We start from the raw sequence: 8203 nt of genomic DNA on the forward strand, positions 1-8203 counted from the left end.
TCTCTCTCTCTCTCTCTCTCTCTCTCTCTCTCTCTCTCTCTCTCTCTCTCTCTCTCTCTCTCAATAATAGATAATTGTAGTGATTTAAACTATGAAAGCCATCTTATGATGTGTATATACAATTATTTATCTTATAAGGAAAGGGCGTTAATAATGTTCATGTAACTTGTGCCCAATCCTCTTGCATTTTTTGGCAATAAAATATGTTTAAACTAAAAAAAAAAAAATTTGATTATGTAATAAATATATATTTTCACTTACTTATTTTATGCTCCTCTACACAACGTTTTACATATACTTTTGATAAATGTACATATCGGGTTAATTCTGTATATTTAATAGTAGATTAAATAGTTACATATAAATAAATTAATACACAGTTTAGGTGGTGATGACCTGTGCAGTACTTGCACATGGACTTTTGGTCTATCTACCTAACTATATCGAATGTTAAATAGTAACTCATGTGTACACGTGTAATTATGCTAATTAATAACTATATTTATGTTTTGTTTGTGTGTGTGTGTGTGTGTCCTATGTTGTATTGAAAGTAATCAAAAATGAGTTACGTCCCTTTAATTACTCTATCGTTTACATTTATGTATATATATTTAACTAAAGTTCTATAATATTCCTGTAACAATCTAGCCACCTATGGAAAGAATGTATATAGGCTTGCCTGTTACCTGTTATTCGATCCATTTGACCATAACAAGTTAATATTTATACCGCTTTTTCATACATTGCGAACTAAAAGGCTAAACATATTAATCCATATCACAAGTCCGAAACTTACGTAGAAATACAGCAAAAATAGAAAGGTGCCTGAAAACTCTGTATAACGGCTACAAACTTACAACTTTTGATACATCAGATACTTTATACTGGATGGAGGGCCTGTGATCGTAGACGGTCAGACGTCTTAACCAATCCGCAACCGTGACTACATACTAGTTAAGAAACAGGGAATGGGCTAAACTTGTGCCATGAAAAATAATAATGATAATTATAGAGTATCACACTGTTAAATCGAGAGGCCACCGCAGGTGGACTAGAGATTTTATCTACATGCGGGATCACATGAGGCACGCCGATCGTTTGAAAATGAATTTAATTTCAATTCTAAAGTTGGTAATTGTTAGCGGCTGAATTAGAGAATGAGTTGATGACGTTATGAATGAAAAAAACAACAAAAAACAAAATTCAAAATGCGAAAGGAAGGATGTAGGCCAACCTGAGGTGACACATCACAGACTTAGTCAAAATTTCAAATGGCATTAGAGTAAAATGCAGAAGTAGTTCTAACTTAAGTGAAATTGTCCATATTGACAAATTGTATCGTAAACAAGCGTGTAAAGTTACATTTTGATACATAACTGAACACGTGAAGACATTCCCCATGATCCGAGAGCCGGGGTATGGTTGGGTCCAGGTCTGAAATCAGGCAGGCATCTACAATTGCTGCTAATTTAAATAATACTGATAAAAAGGGGACTAGGAAATCAATGTTATTAACCAGTTGCTATTATATTAATGACCGTGACATTGCGTGTCATCTTCATGATCACGATTATAATTGCCATACAACTACATATTTTGTATGAAAAACTGAATAAACAAGTTCACAACTGGTGAAAACGAATATGACATAATGGTCCTCGTACCACTGCTCAATTGTGCAACATCCAGTGGTTTTGTGTGTAAGTGTTTTAACTAATTCCATCAGGACAGTTTGATGTATACCACCATTTGTTCCACTGATAATTGTTGTATTTTCCTTTGAAACGACAATTCTCAGCTGCAAGCCGTTGCTTAGAAAATAAGTTTGCTTAGGTTAAGTTGAATTGACACAATTAACATTATTTGAGTACAACTTAGTCCATGTCTTCAGCCGACGTGTCTCTAGCGTTGATAAATCATTTCTGAAAAAAATCATACCTTACGGGACTTATATGAAAACTAATAGAAATGAAATGATTGCTCTGTGTATTAAAAGGTTTACGTGGCTAGACCGGGGTTCGAACCCTTGACTTCAGAATGTTACACTATCGCTCTAACCGACTGAGCACCTGGTCAACGGAAATATATCCAAAACGAAATTAAAGGGACGTCACTGTATAAACAAGAAACCATAATGCCACAGGACAGGGATCCTTAGCCTGAATATGTTTTACTTTTCCCGGATAATGTAAGGGAAGTAACTCTAACGAGGTTATGCAAAACGGCTGTTAACGGTCGACAGCAAGACAAACTAAGTGTGCATAGCTTGTATTTGTACACACCTGTAACACACTGTTCTAGATTTACACTTGTAAGACGAGATGTCTAGATTCTGTTTAAAATAATAATAGCACCTCGTTGTTTTCTAGTAAGTGAATGCCGGCGACCAGAGTACATCTGGGTCACGTGTATACAAGTAACCCCTTCTCCTCCCCCTCAATAGCCGCATTCACGTAGCTAAACGGAAAAATGTAGGTTTCTATGGAAACCGCTCGTTGGCTTTACAATAGCACGTGTGTTTATATACATTTCCTCAATCACGAACCTGGTATCAACTAGGAATAGCCGAGTGTAAACAAAACTCGGCGTCGTAGCCTAAAGGTGGCTCATGTCGGGCGATGATTTAATTAGCATATAAATGTTTCAGGTATAATTTAATGCTAATAGCTGTCAGAAGTACGTGATCGGAGTACGGTATTTTCGCTGACGCACTGCAGATTTAGAACGTTAAACTTGGCTGTAAACAAAAGCCAGCGTGGTTTAAACAAAAGGTCACCATGTTGTTTGTACAGTTTGTATAATAAGGTAGTATGTGTTTTGTGTAATTTATTGTTTGTAAAACAAGTTACAATGTTGTATAATCAGTTACGCTGTTGTTTACAAAAGAAGTTACAATGTCGTTAGTGAAAGTTGTTTATAAATTAAGTTACAACGTTGTTAAAGAAATTACAATGTTATTTCTATAATAAGTTACATTGTTGTAGGCAGAATAAGTGACATTATTGTTTGTATAATAGGTTACAGTGTTGCTTAATACATTAAATGATGGTTGTGTAAAAGCTTAAAACAATGTAAATTTAAAAAAAGTTATAATGTTGTGTAACAAGTTACAAGATTGTATAATAGGTTACAATGCTGTTTGTATGATAAGGTTGTGTCGGTAAATAAACATTGCACAACGCCCTGTATTGTGTATAGGTGTATCACTGATACACTCTAAACGTTACACGCTGTTGTGCAATGTTATATGATGCAGTTACCCAAGATACACCTCCAAATGTGTCTTCAAATTATATACAGCGATGAGTTGGAAGCTTTGATTAAAGATAATTTATAGAGCATGTCTGAACTGGTTGAGTTGCTGTCTGAAGTGAAAAGAACTTGTCTTACATTCTAAAACACCTCCACATGTAAAAATATACAAAGTTTTCTCAATTATTTCATCAAAGGGCGGACGATTGATACTAAGGACATATAGTATACACCTACATTTTCTTATACATATTCATAACACTTTTTGCCCTTTAGCAGCGAAACGTTCAATATTTAGTTAATATTTTCGTTTGAATTCTCGAGAAAAATACTCAGCTTCAATTTGTATTAACGTTTCCCAAATTGTACTTTATTTTACAATATCTACAATCAGGGTCGCCGCCATCGGGATGGAAGTTACAAAAATCTCAGTGGGGTTATACCTCTTGCGTTTTCGCCAACGCTACTCCCTTTTAAATAACTGTCCTATTGTGGGTTGATTCGAAACGCACTTTCTGTAATCATGGGACAGCCATGTAATACAATTTATATTGATGTATTATAAAGATTCTAGCGATGCATTAATTATGGCATTGTTATTCCCTATTACTGTTCAAAATTTATTGTTTGACTGTGTTTCTTGGAGATTTGAACGGCACGGTACATCAAGTAGTATTTTACCTAAGTCGGCCGCCATTTAGTTTGATCCCCGCCTGGAGAGGTATTATGTCCCTGTCTATCGCATTGGGTAATATAACTAGGAGTCGAACCCGGTACCTCTGGTTTACTAGTCTTACGCTTTACCGAATGAGCGAAAACGAAATTCTTCCTAGCCAAGTCGAAACGATAAGCAGTGACATATACACAGAGGGTTGAGAATCACACACAGTATGCATGTCTGGACAAAGCCGGATGTGTATGGATTATAATTAGACATTAAATGAGTTAAGATAAAACTCAGTAAAAGATCCATCTTCAAATGTTGGGTATATCTTTAAATAAACCATTTAAACATCTAAAAGGAATCTCTACATATCAGGAAAGGTCCCTAAAATTAACACAGTGATGAATTAGCATGCCTCTGTGGTCACAATGACGTAGCCTTCGGTTGGTATTACCATAAGTGGACGCCGTCGTGATATGACCCACAATTCAAATAGAATCAAACTCACATACAACAGCTTCTACACATTCTATGTGAAGATTTGATTTGTCTCTGTAAGTCCTTGTGGTATAGCCTCACAAATACAAACACTTTTAATGGTTATCCAAACCTAAGCGGCCTTTCTCAACCGTTCGTCATCAACGTTGATGGCGCTATAAAACCTGAACAACAACGGTCGCTGACCACATTTACATACCAACTTTTTCTACCAGCTGAATAATATGGATCAGTCGGCCTCTTACTCATAACCTACAATCGATTAGTTTATATGTTCCGTTACAGAATGACACACACACATCAGTTGTCACAGATCTTGTAATACCGATAGCGATCAAGGCAGACTTACAATGCCTCAGGTTAATTCTCCCTCCTCCAACCTGTCAATTCAATTGAAAGCGTTGTTTTGTACGCTTTATTTATTTTGACCCCCTCCCCACCCCTACCTCCCTACCCCACCCTACCTCCCTACCCCTCCCTTGATCATTTTTAACATCCTGATCAGTTCTTGGATCAAACACGGTGTTATATGTGGTATTAACGATTGTCTCACTTCAGTCCCCAGAAATACTGGTTGCAATGGTTTACAGCTTTTATTGCAAAAAACAAACAAACATAAACCACTTGATATCATTTCAATGTTTGTAACTTACTGGTTATGTGTGAATAAATTGAGAAATAATCAGCATCTATTCAGGTTTTTATTGTGAAATACAAAAAAAGAGTGAGAAACACCGGGGAAAATCGACGAAGGCCGCATAGGCCTTAGTTTACTTGCTTTCCAACACTTTTTAATCCTTCACATGCAAGCGTGTACCCTCACTTCATATAACTGAGTCGTTCAAGAAAAGTCACAAATGCTTACTTAGTTACATTTGCGGTACAGGAGAGGGTTTGGGAAGGGTGGTTCACGTACATGGCCTATAGTCCAATAATATAATGTTACTAACCGATGAATACCTTGTTAATCATGGCCTATAGTCCAATAATACATGGTTATTAACCGATGAATACCTTGTTAATCATGGCCTATAGTCCAATTATACAAGGTTATTAACCGATGAATACCTTGTTAATTATGGCCTATAGTCCAATAATACAAGGTTATTAACCGATGAACACCTTGTTAATCACGACCTATAGTCCAATAATACAAGGTTATTAACCGATGAGTACCTTGTTAATCATGGTCTATAGTCCAATAATACAATGTTACTAACCGATGAATACCTTGTTAATCACGACCTATAGTCCAATAATACAAGGTTATTAACCAATGAGTACCTTGTTAATCATGGTCTATAGTCCAATAATACAAGGTTATTAACCAATGAGTACCTTGTTAATCATGGTCTATAGACCAATAATACATGGTTATTAACCGATAAATACCTTGTTAATCACGACCTATAGTCCAATAATACAGGGTTATTAACCAATGAGTACCTTGTTAATCATGGTCTATAGTCCAATAATAAATGGTTATTAACCGATGAATACCTTCTTAATCATGGTCTATAGTCCAATAATACAAGGTTACTAACTGATGAATACCTTGTTTATCATGGCCTATTGTCCAATAATATAAGGTTACTAACCGATGAATACCTTGGTTATCATGGCCTAAAGTCCAATAATACAAGGTTACTAACCGATGAATACATTGTTTATCATGGCCTATAGTCCAATAATACAAGGCTATTAACCGATAAATACCTTGTTAATCAGTGAATTCGTCAGGCCATGTAGTAACCTTTCTCTACATTTACGTTGGTGCGGAACATAGCTCTGTTGACTCATTTAGCCCTGTTTAAACTGGACTTGCTCTGTAATTGATTTGGTAATGTTCAAATTGTGACTTTAGGGGCGAATGAGTGAAAGAATATAAAATGGCGCATCTTGAAGATATGCTTGAACGGAGCTGTATTGCATCATACTGGTTAAAGAGACGCGTTTCAATTCTTATATTTACGCTCAAAACTTCTATTTATCTTTCTGAGTGATTCCTTTAGGTTTATGACACACTGAACAATATATTTTACCCAATCGTAGAGTTTTTTTTGCGGGAATAATATCGTATTTTAAATAGCTACCATTTCCGTATACGACAACCATTAATCGAAAAGCGTTCGTGAATTTTAAAATTTGACGTCGATTCCAGACACTTCATGATTTGTTCCCGATATCTATAACCGTATGATGGTCACTTGACTAAATGGGGTTGAAGTCTCACAATAGATATAGAATATTCTCAACATATATCCATTTCAATAGGAGTTAATATTTATTTGATGTGAACTAATGCAATTTGAAAGTATTGTCAGCAATGACGTTACAGACCCTTTAATATGGCGCTAATCCTTCCGGAACACTTGGTCTGATTCTCAGTGCGATCGATTAAGAGTTCGAATTGGACAGTTTTGTTGACACTGCAGTTTTCCCTTGTTTTGTTTTGTTTTTTGTTTAAACTTAATTTGGGTCACACATAGAGACAACGTGTTCCATCGAATTCTTTTTGACTCCGTTAGACTAGTCAGCGCGACGAAGGAACTGTTAAAACATAGCTAAATCAATCATCTAATTTTGTGATGACCGTGTTCTATCACAGAAATCTCTATGAGATCTCTCTAGGACTCATGTGCTATCTTCTCAGTTTCTGACCGAGATGTATGAAGTAGCTACGAAGTGTACGTAGTGAAGTGTGTGATCGGTATACCGTGAAATCAGATATCAGATGTTGACTACCCCCTTGATGGCCTCTCCCTACTCAACCCCTCACCATCTTAGACACGAGGACCACTCATTATCAAGTTATCTTGCTATGTATTATATTGGTCATTATCAGCGCTATAAAAATGCTTACCCCACAGCAAATGTAGGCATTCTAGATGTAAAGATATTCCTATCTGCTGAGTACGTGGATGATAGAACGATAACCTGAATACGTAGTAGCACTGCAGATATAGGTGTCTGTATAGACTTAGATATAGGGTATCTGGTAGAGGTAAGATAGATGGTATCTGGTAGAGGTAAGATAGAGGGTATCTGGTAGAGGTAAGATATAGGTGGTTGTAGAGACTATCTGGTAGGGGTAAGATATAGGTGTTTGTAGGTAAGATAGATGGTATCTGGTAAAGGTAAGATAGAGGGAATCTGGTAGAGGAAAGATATATATGTGTTTGTCGAGACTATCTGGTAGAGGTTAGATATATACGGGTTTGTAAAGACTATCTGGTGGAGGTAAGATATAAGTATTTGCAGAGACTATCTGGTAGAGGGAAGATATATATGTGTTTGTCGAGACTATCTGGTAGAGGTTAGATATATACGTGTTTGTAAACACTATCTGGTAGAGGTAAGTTATAGGTGTTTGTAGAGACAATCTGGAAGAGGTAAGATAAAGGTGTTTGTAGAGACCGTAGAGACTATCTGGTAGAAGTAAGATATAGGTGTTTGTAGACACTATCTGGTGGAGGTGTTTGGAGAGACTATCTGGTAGAGGTTAGATATATACGGGTTTGTAAAGACTATCTGGGAGAGGTAAGATAGAGGTATTTGTAAAGACTATCTGGGAGAGGTAAGATAGAGGTATTTGTAAAGACTATCTGGTAGAGGGAAGATAGAGGGTATCTGGTAGCGGTAAGATAGAAGGTATCTTGGAGAGGTAAGATAGAGGTATTTGTAAAGACTATCTGGTAGTGGTAAGATATATATGTGTTTGTCGAGACTATCTGGTAGAGGTTAGATATATACTATCTGGTAGAGGTAATATAAAAGGATCTGTAGAGA

This window comes from Mizuhopecten yessoensis, unplaced genomic scaffold (assembly GCF_002113885.1).
Source record: "Mizuhopecten yessoensis strain PY_sf001 unplaced genomic scaffold, ASM211388v2 scaffold4411, whole genome shotgun sequence".
NCBI lineage: Eukaryota > Metazoa > Mollusca > Bivalvia > Pectinida > Pectinidae > Mizuhopecten > Mizuhopecten yessoensis.